At 35.3% G+C, this 18,635-nt stretch overlaps 1 protein-coding gene across 1 annotated transcript in view; it reads left to right on the top strand.

Moving 5' to 3' along the window:
- Nucleotides 1-18,635, top strand: part of LOC311124593 (V-set and immunoglobulin domain-containing protein 10-like 2) — a gene marked incomplete at both ends in the record, with an annotated part of 155,809 nt that overhangs the window by 3,492 nt on the left and 133,682 nt on the right. The gene's annotated exons all lie outside the window — the stretch shown is intronic.

Raw genomic sequence — 18,635 nt, 5'->3', positions numbered from 1 at the left:
AGTACAGCTCAGGATTGGGTTATAAAAAAATATCCAAAACTTTGAACATCCCACGGAGCACCATTAAATCCATTATTAAAAAATGGAAAGAATATGGCACCACAACAAACCTGCCAAGAGAGGGCCGCCCACCAAAACTCACAGACCAGGCAAGGAGGGCATTAATCCGAGAGGCAACAAAGAGACCAAAGATAAAAAAAAATATTTTGCATCTTCAAAGTGGTAGGCATGTTGTGTAAATCAAATGATACAAACCCCCCCCCAAAACCCGTTTTAATTCAAGGTTGTAAGGCAACAAAATAGGAAAAATGCCAAGGGGGCTGAAAACTTTCGCTTTCCAGTTCTGTGGAGTGTACGGCTTAAAGTTGTCCTATGGACAGATACTCAATTCTCCACTGTGGAGCTTTGCAGCTCCTTCAGGGTTATCTTTTGTCCCTTTGTTGCCTCTCTGATTAATGCCCTCCTTGCCTGGTCCGTGAGTTTTGGTGGGCGGCCCTCTCTTGGCAGGTTTGTTGTGGTGCCATATTCTTTCCATTTTTTATAATGGATTTAATGGTGCTCCGTGAGATGTTCAAGGTTTCTGATATTTTTTTATAACCCCAACCCTGATCTGTACTTCTCAACAAACTTTGTCCCTGACCTGTTGGGAGAGCTCCTTGGTCTTCATGGTGCCGCTTGGTTGGTGGTGCCAATTGCTTAGTGGTGTTGCAGACTCTGGGGCCTTTCAGAACAGGTGTATATACACTGAGATCATGTGACAGATCATGTGACACTTAGATTGCACACAGGTGGACTTTATTTAACTAATTATGTGACTTCTGAAGGTAATTGGTTGCACCAGATCTTATTTAGGGGCTTCATAGCAAAGGGGGTGAATATATATGCTTGCACCACTTTTCCGTGATATATTTTTTTGAATTTTTTGAAACAAGTAATTTTTTTCATTCCACTTCACCAATTTGGACTATTTTGTGTAAGTCCATTACATGAAATCCAAATAAAAATCCATTTAAATTACAGGTTGTAATGCAACAAAATAGGAAAAACGCCAAGGGGATGAATACTTTTGCAAGGCACTGTACACAACTTCATAGTACAGCTCTGATATTAAATTCACACTACACCACTTGATAGCTCTGATATTAAATTCACACTACACCACTTCATAGTAGAACTCTGATATTAAATTCACACTACACCACTTCATAGTAGAGCTCTGATATTAAATTCATACTACACCACTTCATAGTAGAACTCTGATATTAAATTCACACTACACCACTTCATAGTTCAGCTCCGATATTAAATTCACACTACACCACTTCATAGCTCTGATATTAAATTCACACTACACCACTTCATAGTACAGCTCTGATATTAAATTCACACTACACCACTTCATAGTAGAACTCTGATATTAAGTTCACACTACACCACTTCATAGCTCAGATATTAAATTCACACTACACCACTTCATAGTTCAGCTCCGATATTAAATTCACACTACACCACTTCATAGCTCTGATATTAAATTCACACTACACCACTTCATAGCTCTGATATTAAATTCACACTACACCACTTCATAGTTCAGCTCTGATATTAAATTCACACTACACCACTTCATAGTACAGCTCTGATATTAAATTCACACTACACCACTTCATAGCTCTGATATTAAATTCACACTACACCACTTCATAGTTCAGCTCTGATATTAAATTCACACTACACCACTTCATAGTTCAGCTCTGATATTAAATTCACACTACACCACTTCATAGCTCTGATATTAAATTCACACTACACCACTTCATAGCTCTGATATTAAATTCACACTACACCACTTCATAGCTCTGATATTAAATTCACACTACACCACTTCATAGCTCTGATATTAAATTCACACTACACCACTTCATAGTAGAGCTCTGATATTAAATTCACACTACACCACTTCATAGCTCTGATATTAAATTCACACTACACCACTTCATAGTAGAGCTCTGATATTAAATTCACACTACACCACTTCATAGCTCTGATATTAAATTCACACTACACCACTTCATAGCTCTGATATTAAATTAACACCACACCACTTCATAGTTCAGCTCTGCTATTCAATTCACACTACACCACTTCATAGTTCAGCTCTGATATTAAATTCACACCACACCACTTCATAGTTCTGATATTAAATTCACACTACACCACTTCATAGTTCAGCTCTGATATTAAATTCACACCACACCACTTCATAGTTCAGCTCTGATATTAAATTCACACTACACCACTTCATAGCTCTGATATTAAATTCACACCACACCACTTCATAGTTCAGCTCTGATATTAAATTCACACCACACCACTTCATTGTAGAGCTCTGATATTAAATTCACACTACACCACTTCATAGCTCTGGTATTAAATTCACACTACACCACTTCATAGTAGAGCTCTGATATTAAATTCACACTACACCACTTTATAGTTCAGCTCTGATATTAAATTCACACTACACCACTTCATAGCTCTGATATTAAATTCACACTACACCACTTCATAGTTCAGCTCTGATATTAAATTCACACTACACCACTTCATATTTCAGCTCTGATATTAAATTCACACTACACCACTTCATAGCTCTGATATTAAATTCACACTACACCACTTCATAGCTCTGATATTAAATTCACACTACACCACTTCATAGCTCTGATATTAAATTCACACTACACCACTTCATAGCTCTGATATTAAATTCACACTACACCACTTCATAGTAGAGCTCTGATATTAAATTCACACTACACCACTTCATAGCTCTGATATTAAATTCACACTACACCACTTCATAGTAGAGCTCTGATATTAAATTCACACTACACCACTTCATAGCTCTGATATTAAATTCACACTACACCACTTCATAGCTCTGATATTAAATTCACACTACACCACTTCATAGTAGAGCTCTGATATTAAATTCACACTACACCACTTCATAGTACAGCTCTGGTATTAAATTCACACTACACCACTTCATAGCTCTGATATTAAATTCACACTACACCACTTCATAGTTCAGCTCTGATATTAAATTCACACTACACCACTTCATAGCTCTGATATTAAATTCACACTACACCACTTCATAGCTCTGATATTAAATTCACACTACACCACTTCATAGCTCTGATATTAAATTCACACTACACCACTTCATAGCTCTGATATTAAATTCACACTACACCACTTCATAGTTCAGCTCTGATATTAAATTCACACTACACCACTTCATAGCTCTGATATTAAATTCACACTACACCACTTCATAGCGCTAATATTAAATTCGCACTACACCACTTCATAGTTCAGCTCTGATATTAAATTCACACCACACCACTTCATAGTTCAGCTCTGATATTAAATTCACACTACACCACTTCATAGTTCAGCTCTGATATTAAATTCACACCACACCACTTCATAGCTCTGATATTAAATTCACACTACACCACTTCATAGCGCTAATATTAAATTCACACTACACCACTTCATAGCTCTGATATTAAATTCACACTACACCACTTCATAGCTCTGATATTAAATTCACACTACACCACTTCATAGCTCTGGTATTAAATTCACACTACACCACTTCATAGCTCTGATATTAAATTCACACTACACCACTTCATAGTTCAGCTCTGATATTAAATTCACACTACACCACTTCATAGCTCTGATATTAAATTCACACCACACCACTTCATAGTTCAGCTCTGATATTAAATTCACACTACACCACTTCATTGTAGAGCTCTGATATTAAATTCACACTACACCACTTCATAGCTCTGGTATTAAATTCACACTACACCACTTCATAGTAGAGCTCTGATATTAAATTCACACTACACCACTTTATAGTTCAGCTCTGATATTAAATTCACACTACACCACTTCATAGTTCTGATATTAAATTCACACTACACCACTTCATAGTTCAGCTCTGCTATTCAATTCACACTACACCACTTCATAGTTCAGCTCTGATATTAAATTCACACCACACCACTTCATAGTTCTGATATTAAATTCACACTACACCACTTCATAGTTCAGCTCTGCTATTCAATTCACACTACACCACTTCATAGTTCAGCTCTGATATTAAATTCACACTACACCACTTCATAGTAGAACTCTGATATTAAATTCACACTACACCACTTCATAGCTCTGATATTAAATTCACACTACACCACTTCATAGTACAGCTCTGATATTAAATTCACACTACACCACTTCATAGCTCTGATATTAAATTCACACTACACCACTTCATAGCTCTGATAGTAAATTCACACTACACCACTTCATAGTACAGCTCTGATATTAAATTCACACTACACCACTTCATAGCTCTGGTATTAAATTCACACTACACCACTTCATAGCTCTGATATTAAATTCACACTACACCACTTCATAGCTCTGATATTAAATTCACAATACACCACTTCATAGTTCAGCTCTGATATTAAATTCACACTACACCACTTCATAGCGCTAATATTAAATTCACACTACACCACTTCATAGCGCTAATATTAAATTCACACTACACCACTTCATAGTTCAGCTCTGATATTAAATTCACACCACACCACTTCATAGTTCAGCTCTGATATTAAATTCACACTACACCACTTCATAGCTCTGATATTAAATTCACACCACACCACTTCATAGTTCAGCTCTGATATTAAATTCACACTACACCACTTCATTGTAGAGCTCTGATATTACATTCACACTACACCACTTCATAGCTCTGGTATTAAATTCACACTACACCACTTCATAGTAGAGCTCTGATATTAAATTCACACTACACCACTTTATAGTTCAGCTCTGATATTAAATTCACACTACACCACTTCATAGCTCTGATATTAAATTCACACTACACCACTTCATAGCTCTGATATTAAATTCACACTACACCACTTCATAGTTCAGCTCTGATATTAAATTCACACTACACCACTTCATAGCTCTGATATTAAATTCACACTACACCACTTCATAGCGCTAATATTAAATTCACACTACACCACTTCATAGTTCAGCTCTGATATTAAATTCACACCAGACCACTTCATAGTTCAGCTCTGATATTAAATTCACACCACACCACTTCATAGCTCTGATATTAAATTCACACTACACCACTACATAGCGCTAATATTAAATTCACACTACACCACTTCATAGCTCTGATATTAAATTCACACTACACCACTTCATAGCTCTGATATTAAATTCACACTACACCACTTCATAGCTCTGGTATTAAATTCACACTACACCACTTCATAGCTCTGATATTAAATTCACACTACACCACTTCATAGTTCAGCTCTGATATTAAATTCACACTACACCACTTCATAGCTCTGATATTAAATTAACACCACACCACTTCATAGTTCAGCTCTGCTATTCAATTCACACTACACCACTTCATAGTTCAGCTCTGATATTAAATTCACACCACACCACTTCATAGTTCTGATATTAAATTCACACTACACCACTTCATAGTTCAGCTCTGCTATTCAATTCACACTACACCACTTCATAGTTCAGCTCTGATATTAAATTCACACTACACCACTTCATAGTAGAACTCTGATATTAAATTCACACTACACCACTTCATAGCTCTGATATTAAATTCACACTACACCACTTCATAGTACAGCTCTGATATTAAATTCACACTACACCACTTCATAGCTCTGATATTAAATTCACACTACACCACTTCATAGCTCTGATAGTAAATTCACACTACACCACTTCATAGTACAGCTCTGATATTAAATTCACACTACACCACTTCATAGCTCTGGTATTAAATTCACACTACACCACTTCATAGCTCTGATATTAAATTCACACTACACCACTTCATAGCTCTGATATTAAATTCACACTACACCACTTCATAGTTCAGCTCTGATATTAAATTCACACTACACCACTTCATAGCGCTAATATTAAATTCACACTACACCACTTCATAGCGCTAATATTAAATTCACACTACACCACTTCATAGTTCAGCTCTGATATTAAATTCACACCACACCACTTCATAGTTCAGCTCTGATATTAAATTCACACTACACCACTTCATAGTTCAGCTCTGATATTAAATTCACACCACACCACTTCATAGCTCTGATATTAAATTCACACTACACCACTTCATAGCGCTAATATTAAATTCACACTACACCACTTCATAGCTCTGATATTAAATTCACACTACACCACTTCATAGCTCTGATATTAAATTCACACTACACCACTTCATAGCTCTGGTATTAAATTCACATTACACCACTTCATAGCTCTGATATTAAATTCAAACTACACCACTTCATAGTTCAGCTCTGATATAAAATTCACACTACACCACTTCATAGCTCTGATATTAAATTCACACCACACCACTTCATAGTTCAGCTCTGATATTAAAATCACACTACACAAATTCATTGTAGAGCTCTGATATTAAATTCACACTACACCACTTCATAGCTCTGGTATTAAATTCACACTACACCACTTCATAGTAGAGCTCTGATATTAAATTCACACTACACCACTTTATAGTTCAGATCTGATATTAAATTCACACTACACCACTTCATAGTTCAGCTCTGATATTAAATTCACACTACACCACTTCATAGTTCTGATATTAAATTCACACTACACCACTTCATAGTTCAGCTCTGATATTAAATTCACACCACACCACTTCATAGTACAGCTCTGATATTAAATTCACACTACACCACTTCATAGTTCAGCTCGTATATTAAATTCACACTACACCACTTCATAGTAGAGCTCTGATATTAAATTCACACTACACCACTTCATAGTAGAGCTCTGATATTAAATACACACTACACCACTTCATAGCTCTGATATTAAATTCACACTACACCACTTCATAGCTCTGATATTAAATTCACACTACACCACTTCATAGTAGAGCTCTGATATTAAATTCACACTACACCACTTCATAGCTCTGATATTAAATTCACACTACACCACTTCATAGCTCTGATATTAAATTCACACTACACCACTTCATAGTAGAGCTCTGATATTAAATTCACACTACACCACTTCATAGTACAGCTCTGGTATTAAATTCACACTACACCACTTCATAGCTCTGATATTAAATTCACACTACACCACTTCATAGTTCAGCTCTGATATTAAATTCACACTACACCACTTCATAGCTCTGATATTAAATTCACACTACACCACTTCATAGCTCTGATATTAAATTCACACTACACCACTTCATAGCTCTGATATTAAATTCACACTACACCACTTCATAGCTCTGATATTAAATTCACACTACACCACTTCATAGTTCAGCTCTGATATTAAATTCACACTACACCACTTCATAGCTCTGATATTAAATTCACACTACACCACTTCATAGCGCTAATATTAAATTCACACTACACCACTTCATAGTAGAGCTCTGATATTAAATTCACACTACACCACTTCATAGCTCTGATATTAAATTCACACTACACCACTTCATAGCTCTGATATTAAATTCACACTACACCACTTCATAGTAGAGCTCTGATATTAAATTCACACTACACCACTTCATAGTACAGCTCTGGTATTAAATTCACACTACACCACTTCATAGCTCTGATATTAAATTCACACTACACCACTTCATAGTTCAGCTCTGATATTAAATTCACACTACACCACTTCATAGCTCTGATATTAAATTCACACTACACCACTTCATAGCTCTGATATTAAATTCACACTACACCACTTCATAGCTCTGATATTAAATTCACACTACACCACTTCATAGCTCTGATATTAAATTCACACTACACCACTTCATAGTTCAGCTCTGATATTAAATTCACACTACACCACTTCATAGCTCTGATATTAAATTCACACTACACCACTTCATAGCGCTAATATTAAATTCGCACTACACCACTTCATAGTTCAGCTCTGATATTAAATTCACACCACACCACTTCATAGTTCAGCTCTGATATTAAATTCACACTACACCACTTCATAGTTCAGCTCTGATATTAAATTCACACCACACCACTTCATAGCTCTGATATTAAATTCACACTACACCACTTCATAGCGCTAATATTAAATTCACACTACACCACTTCATAGCTCTGATATTAAATTCACACTACACCACTTCATAGCTCTGATATTAAATTCACACTACACCACTTCATAGCTCTGGTATTAAATTCACACTACACCACTTCATAGCTCTGATATTAAATTCACACTACACCACTTCATAGTTCAGCTCTGATATTAAATTCACACTACACCACTTCATAGCTCTGATATTAAATTCACACCACACCACTTCATAGTTCAGCTCTGATATTAAATTCACACTACACCACTTCATTGTAGAGCTCTGATATTAAATTCACACTACACCACTTCATAGCTCTGGTATTAAATTCACACTACACCACTTCATAGTAGAGCTCTGATATTAAATTCACACTACACCACTTTATAGTTCAGCTCTGATATTAAATTCACACTACACCACTTCATAGTTCTGATATTAAATTCACACTACACCACTTCATAGTTCAGCTCTGCTATTCAATTCACACTACACCACTTCATAGTTCAGCTCTGATATTAAATTCACACCACACCACTTCATAGTTCTGATATTAAATTCACACTACACCACTTCATAGTTCAGCTCTGCTATTCAATTCACACTACACCACTTCATAGTTCAGCTCTGATATTAAATTCACACTACACCACTTCATAGTAGAACTCTGATATTAAATTCACACTACACCACTTCATAGCTCTGATATTAAATTCACACTACACCACTTCATAGTACAGCTCTGATATTAAATTCACACTACACCACTTCATAGCTCTGATATTAAATTCACACTACACCACTTCATAGCTCTGATAGTAAATTCACACTACACCACTTCATAGTACAGCTCTGATATTAAATTCACACTACACCACTTCATAGCTCTGGTATTAAATTCACACTACACCACTTCATAGCTCTGATATTAAATTCACACTACACCACTTCATAGCTCTGATATTAAATTCACAATACACCACTTCATAGTTCAGCTCTGATATTAAATTCACACTACACCACTTCATAGCGCTAATATTAAATTCACACTACACCACTTCATAGCGCTAATATTAAATTCACACTACACCACTTCATAGTTCAGCTCTGATATTAAATTCACACCACACCACTTCATAGTTCAGCTCTGATATTAAATTCACACTACACCACTTCATAGCTCTGATATTAAATTCACACCACACCACTTCATAGTTCAGCTCTGATATTAAATTCACACTACACCACTTCATTGTAGAGCTCTGATATTACATTCACACTACACCACTTCATAGCTCTGGTATTAAATTCACACTACACCACTTCATAGTAGAGCTCTGATATTAAATTCACACTACACCACTTTATAGTTCAGCTCTGATATTAAATTCACACTACACCACTTCATAGCTCTGATATTAAATTCACACTACACCACTTCATAGCTCTGATATTAAATTCACACTACACCACTTCATAGTTCAGCTCTGATATTAAATTCACACTACACCACTTCATAGCTCTGATATTAAATTCACACTACACCACTTCATAGCGCTAATATTAAATTCACACTACACCACTTCATAGTTCAGCTCTGATATTAAATTCACACCAGACCACTTCATAGTTCAGCTCTGATATTAAATTCACACCACACCACTTCATAGCTCTGATATTAAATTCACACTACACCACTACATAGCGCTAATATTAAATTCACACTACACCACTTCATAGCTCTGATATTAAATTCACACTACACCACTTCATAGCTCTGATATTAAATTCACACTACACCACTTCATAGCTCTGGTATTAAATTCACACTACACCACTTCATAGCTCTGATATTAAATTCACACTACACCACTTCATAGTTCAGCTCTGATATTAAATTCACACTACACCACTTCATAGCTCTGATATTAAATTAACACCACACCACTTCATAGTTCAGCTCTGCTATTCAATTCACACTACACCACTTCATAGTTCAGCTCTGATATTAAATTCACACCACACCACTTCATAGTTCTGATATTAAATTCACACTACACCACTTCATAGTTCAGCTCTGCTATTCAATTCACACTACACCACTTCATAGTTCAGCTCTGATATTAAATTCACACTACACCACTTCATAGTAGAACTCTGATATTAAATTCACACTACACCACTTCATAGCTCTGATATTAAATTCACACTACACCACTTCATAGTACAGCTCTGATATTAAATTCACACTACACCACTTCATAGCTCTGATATTAAATTCACACTACACCACTTCATAGCTCTGATAGTAAATTCACACTACACCACTTCATAGTACAGCTCTGATATTAAATTCACACTACACCACTTCATAGCTCTGGTATTAAATTCACACTACACCACTTCATAGCTCTGATATTAAATTCACACTACACCACTTCATAGCTCTGATATTAAATTCACACTACACCACTTCATAGTTCAGCTCTGATATTAAATTCACACTACACCACTTCATAGCGCTAATATTAAATTCACACTACACCACTTCATAGCGCTAATATTAAATTCACACTACACCACTTCATAGTTCAGCTCTGATATTAAATTCACACCACACCACTTCATAGTTCAGCTCTGATATTAAATTCACACTACACCACTTCATAGTTCAGCTCTGATATTAAATTCACACCACACCACTTCATAGCTCTGATATTAAATTCACACTACACCACTTCATAGCGCTAATATTAAATTCACACTACACCACTTCATAGCTCTGATATTAAATTCACACTACACCACTTCATAGCTCTGATATTAAATTCACACTACACCACTTCATAGCTCTGGTATTAAATTCACATTACACCACTTCATAGCTCTGATATTAAATTCAAACTACACCACTTCATAGTTCAGCTCTGATATAAAATTCACACTACACCACTTCATAGCTCTGATATTAAATTCACACCACACCACTTCATAGTTCAGCTCTGATATTAAAATCACACTACACAAATTCATTGTAGAGCTCTGATATTAAATTCACACTACACCACTTCATAGCTCTGGTATTAAATTCACACTACACCACTTCATAGTAGAGCTCTGATATTAAATTCACACTACACCACTTTATAGTTCAGATCTGATATTAAATTCACACTACACCACTTCATAGTTCAGCTCTGATATTAAATTCACACTACACCACTTCATAGTTCTGATATTAAATTCACACTACACCACTTCATAGTTCAGCTCTGATATTAAATTCACACCACACCACTTCATAGTACAGCTCTGATATTAAATTCACACTACACCACTTCATAGTTCAGCTCGTATATTAAATTCACACTACACCACTTCATAGTAGAGCTCTGATATTAAATTCACACTACACCACTTCATAGTAGAGCTCTGATATTAAATACACACTACACCACTTCATAGCTCTGATATTAAATTCACACTACACCACTTCATAGCTCTGATATTAAATTCACACTACACCACTTCATAGTAGAGCTCTGATATTAAATTCACACTACACCACTTCATAGCTCTGATATTAAATTCACACTACACCACTTCATAGCTCTGATATTAAATTCACACTACACCACTTCATAGTAGAGCTCTGATATTAAATTCACACTACACCACTTCATAGTACAGCTCTGGTATTAAATTCACACTACACCACTTCATAGCTCTGATATTAAATTCACACTACACCACTTCATAGTTCAGCTCTGATATTAAATTCACACTACACCACTTCATAGCTCTGATATTAAATTCACACTACACCACTTCATAGCTCTGATATTAAATTCACACTACACCACTTCATAGCTCTGATATTAAATTCACACTACACCACTTCATAGCTCTGATATTAAATTCACACTACACCACTTCATAGTTCAGCTCTGATATTAAATTCACACTACACCACTTCATAGCTCTGATATTAAATTCACACTACACCACTTCATAGCGCTAATATTAAATTCACACTACACCACTTCATAGTTCAGCTCTGATATTAAATTCACACCACACCACTTCATAGTTCAGCTCTGATATTAAATTCACACTACACCACTTCATAGTTCAGCTCTGATATTAAATTCACACCACACCACTTCATAGCTCTGATATTAAATTCACACTACACCACTTCATAGCGCTAATATTAAATTCACACTACACCACTTCATAGCTCTGATATTAAATTCACACTACACCACTTCATAGCTCTGATATTAAATTCACACTACACCACTTCATAGCTCTGGTATTAAATTCACACTACACCACTTCATAGCTCTGATATTAGATTCACACTACACCACTTCATAGTTCAGCTCTGATATTAAATTCACACTACACCACTTCATAGCTCTGATATTAAATTCACACCACACCACTTCATAGTTCAGCTCTGATATTAAATTCACACTACACCACTTCATTGTAGAGCTCTGATATTAAATTCACACTACACCACTTCATAGCTCTGGTATTAAATTCACACTACACCACTTCATAGTAGAGCTCTGATATTAAATTCACACTACACCACTTTATAGTTCAGCTCTGATATTAAATTCACACTACACCACTTCATAGTTCTGATATTAAATTCACACTACACCACTTCATAGTTCAGCTCTGCTATTCAATTCACACTACCCCACTTCATAGTTCAGCTCTGATATTAAATTCACACCACACCACTTCATAGTTCTGATATTAAATTCACACTACACCACTTCATAGTTCAGCTCTGCTATTCAATTCACACTACACCACTTCATAGTTCAGCTCTGATATTAAATTCACACTACACCACTTCATAGTAGAACTCTGATATTAAATTCACACTACACCACTTCATAGCTCTGATATTAAATTCACACTACACCACTTCATAGTACAGCTCTGATATTAAATTCACACTACACCACTTCATAGCTCTGATATTAAATTCACACTACACCACTTCATAGCTCTGATAGTAAATTCACACTACACCACTTCATAGTACAGCTCTGATATTAAATTCACACTACACCACTTCATAGCTCTGGTATTAAATTCACACTACACCACTTCATAGCTCTGATATTAAATTCACACTACACCACTTCATAGCTCTGATATTAAATTCACAATACACCACTTCATAGTTCAGCTCTGATATTAAATTCACACTACACCACTTCATAGCGCTAATATTAAATTCACACTACACCACTTCATAGCGCTAATATTAAATTCACACTACACCACTTCATAGTTCAGCTCTGATATTAAATTCACACCACACCACTTCATAGTTCAGCTCTGATATTAAATTCACACTACACCACTTCATAGCTCTGATATTAAATTCACACCACACCACTTCATAGTTCAGCTCTGATATTAAATTCACACTACACCACTTCATTGTAGAGCTCTGATATTAAATTCACACTACACCACTTCATAGCTCTGGTATTAAATTCACACTACACCATTTCATAGTAGAGCTCTGATATTAAATTCACACTACACCACTTCATAGTAGAGCTCTGATATTAAATTCACACTACACCACTTTATAGTTCAGCTCTGATATTAAATTCACACTACACCACTTCATAGCTCTGATATTAAATTCACACTACACCACTTCATAGCTCTGATATTAAATTCACACTACACCACTTCATAGTTCAGCTCTGATATTAAATTCACACTACACCACTTCATAGCTCTGATATTAAATTCACACTACACCACTTCATAGCGCTAATATTAAATTCACACTACACCACTTCATAGTTCAGCTCTGATATTAAATTCACACCACTTCATAGTTCAGCTCTGATATTAAATTCACACTACACCACTTCATAGTTCAGCTCTGATATTAAATTCACACCACACCACTTCATAGCTCTGATATTAAATTCACACTACACCACTACATAGCGCTAATATTAAATTCACACTACACCACTTCATAGCTCTGATATTAAATTCACACTACACCACTACATAGCTCTGATATTAAATTCACACTACACCACTTCATAGCTCTGGTATTAAATTCACACTACACCACTTCATAGCTCTGATATTAAATTCACACTACACCACTTCATAGTTCAGCTCTGATATTAAATTCACACTACACCACTTCATAGCTCTGATATTAAATTAACACCACACCACTTCATAGTTCAGCTCTGCTATTCAATTCACACTACACCACTTCATAGTTCAGCTCTGATATTAAATTCACACCACACCACTTCATAGTTCTGATATTAAATTCACACTACACCACTTCATAGTTCAGCTCTGCTATTCAATTCACACTACACCACTTCATAGTTCAGCTCTGATATTAAATTCACACTACACCACTTCATAGTAGAACTCTGATATTAAATTCACACTACACCACTTCATAGCTCTGATATTAAATTCACACTACACCACTTCATAGTACAGCTCTGATATTAAATTCACACTACACCACTTCATAGCTCTGATATTAAATTCACACTACACCACTTCATAGCTCTGATAGTAAATTCACACTACACCACTTCATAGTACAGCTCTGATATTAAATTCACACTACACCACTTCATAGCTCTGGTATTAAATTCACATTACACCACTTCATAGCTCTGATATTAAATTCACACTACACCACTTCATAGCTCTGATATTAAATTCACACTACACCACTTCATAGTTCAGCTCTGATATTAAATTCACACTACACCACTTCATAGCGCTAATATTAAATTCACACTACACCACTTCATAGCGCTAATATTAAATTCACACTACACCACTTCATAGTTCAGCTCTGATATTAAATTCACACCACACCACTTCATAGTTCAGCTCTGATATTAAATTCACACTACACCACTTCATAGTTCAGCTCTGATATTAAATTCACACCACACCACTTCATAGCTCTGATATTAAATTCACACTACACCACTTCATAGCGCTAATATTAAATTCACACTACACCACTTCATAGCTCTGATATTAAATTCACACTACACCACTTCATAGCTCTGATATTAAATTCACACTACACCACTTCATAGCTCTGGTATTAAATTCACATTACACCACTTCATAGCTCTGATATTAAATTCAAACTACACCACTTCATAGTTCAGCTCTGATATAAAATTCACACTACACCACTTCATAGCTCTGATATTAAATTCACACCACACCACTTCATAGTTCAGCTCTGATATTAAAATCACACTACACAAATTCATTGTAGAGCTCTGATATTAAATTCACACTACACCACTTCATAGCTCTGGTATTAAATTCACACTACACCACTTCATAGTAGAGCTCTGATATTAAATTCACACTACACCACTTTATAGTTCAGATCTGATATTAAATTCACACTACACCACTTCATAGTTCAGCTCTGATATTAAATTCACACTACACCACTTCATAGTTCTGATATTAAATTCACACTACACCACTTCATAGTTCAGCTCTGATATTAAATTCACACCACACCACTTCATAGTACAGCTCTGATATTAAATTCACACTACACCACTTCATAGTTCAGCTCGTATATTAAATTCACACTACACCACTTCATAGTAGAGCTCTGATATTAAATTCACACTACACCACTTCATAGTAGAGCTCTGATATTAAATACACACTACACCACTTCATAGCTCTGATATTAAATTCACACTACACCACTTCATAGCTCTGATATTAAATTCACACTACACCACTTCATAGTAGAGCTCTGATATTAAATTCACACTACACCACTTCATAGCTCTGATATTAAATTCACACTACACCACTTCATAGCTCTGATATTAAATTCACACTACACCACTTCATAGTAGAGCTCTGATATTAAATTCACACTACACCACTTCATAGTACAGCTCTGGTATTAAATTCACACTACACCACTTCATAGCTCTGATATTAAATTCACACTACACCACTTCATAGTTCAGCTCTGATATTAAATTCACACTACACCACTTCATAGCTCTGATATTAAATTCACACTACACCACTTCATAGCTCTGATATTAAATTCACACTACACCACTTCATAGCTCTGATATTAAATTCACACTACACCACTTCATAGCTCTGATATTAAATTCACACTACACCACTTCATAGCTCTGCTATTCAATTCACTCTACACCAATTCATAGTACAGCTCTGATATTAAATTCACACTACACCACTTCATAGCTCTGATATTAAATTCACACTACACCACTTCATAGCTCTGATATTAAATTCACACTACACCACTTCATAGTACAGCTCTGATATTAAATTCACACTACACCACTTCATAGCTCTGGTATTAAATTCACACTACACCACTTCATAGCTCTGATATTAAATTCACACTACACCACTTCATAGCTCTGATATTAAATTCACACTACACCACTTCATAGTTCAGCTCTGATATTAAATTCACACTACACCACTTCATAGCGCTAATATTAAATTCACACTACACCACTTCATAGCTCTGATATTAAATTCACACTACACCACTTCATAGTACAGCTCTGATATTAAATTCACACTACACCACTTCATAGCTCTGGTATTAAATTCACACTACACCACTTCATAGCTCTGATATTAAATTCACACTACACCACTTCATAGCTCTGATATTAAATTCACACTACACCACTTCATAGTTCAGCTCTGATATTAAATTCACACCACACCACTTCATAGCTCTGATATTAAATTCACACTACACCACTTCATAGCGCTAATATTAAATTCACACTACACCACTTCATAGCTCTGATATTAAATTCACACTACACCACTTCATAGCTCTGGTATTAAATTCACACTACACCACTTCATAGCTCTGATATTAAATTCAAACTACACCACTTCATAGTTCAGCTCTGATATAAAATTCACACTACACCACTTCATAGCTCTGATATTAAATTCACACCACTTCATAGTTCAGCTCTGATATTAAATTCACACTACACCACTTCATTGTAGAGCTCTGATATTAAATTCACACTACACCACTTCATAGCTCTGGTATTAAATTCACACTACACCACTTCATAGTAGAGCTCTGATATTAAATTCACACTACACCACTTTATAGTTCAGCTCTGATATTAAATTCACACTACACCACTTCATAGTTCAGCTCTGATATTAAATTCACACTACACCACTTCATAGTTCTGATATTAAATTCACACTACACCACTTCATAGTTCAGCTCTGATATTAAATTCACACCACACCACTTCATAGTACAGCTCTGATATTAAATTCACACTACACCACTTCATAGTTCAGCTCGTATATTAAATTCACACTACACCACTTCATAGTAGAGCTCTGATATTAAATTCACACTACACCACTTCATAGTAGAGCTCTGATATTAAATACACACTACACCACTTCATAGCTCTGATATTAAATTCACACTACACCATTTCATAGCTCTGATATTAAATTCACACCACACCACCTCATAGTTCAGCTCTGATATTAAATTCACACTACACCACTTCATAGCTCTGATATTAAATTCACACTACACCACTTCATAGCTCTGATATTAAATTCACACTACACCACTTCATAGTTCAGCTCTGATATTAAATTCACACTACACCACTTCATAGCTCTGATATTAAATTCACACTACACCACTTCATAGCTCTGATATTAAATTCACACTACACCACTTCATAGCTCTGATATTAAATTCACACTACACCACTTCATAGCTCTGATATTAAATTCACACTACACCACTTCATAGCTCTGATATTAAATTCACACTACACCACTTCATAGCTCTGATATTAAATTCACACTACACCACTTCATAGCTCTGATATTAAATTCACACTACACCACTTCATAGTTCAGCTCTGATATTAAATTCACACCACACCACTTCATAGCTCTGATATTAAATTCACACCACACCACTTCATAGTTCAGCTCTGATTTTAAATTCACACTACACCACTTCATAGCTCTGATATTAAATTCACACTACACCACTTCATAGTTCAGCTCTGATATTAAATTCACACTACACCACTTCATAGCTCTGATATTAAATTCACACTACACCACTTCATAGCTCTGATATTAAATTCACACTACACCACTTCATAGTACAGCTCTGATATTAAATTCACACTACACCACTTCATAGCTCTGATATTAAATTCACACTACACCACTTCATAGCTCTGATATTAAATTC

Source organism: Coregonus lavaretus, assembly GCF_964263955.1.
Source record: "Coregonus lavaretus genome assembly, contig: HAP1_SCAFFOLD_203, whole genome shotgun sequence".
Taxonomy (NCBI): domain Eukaryota; kingdom Metazoa; phylum Chordata; class Actinopteri; order Salmoniformes; family Salmonidae; genus Coregonus; species Coregonus lavaretus.
Note: the sequence above shows the minus strand (reverse complement) of the source record. Positions and strands in the feature narration are given on the sequence as shown.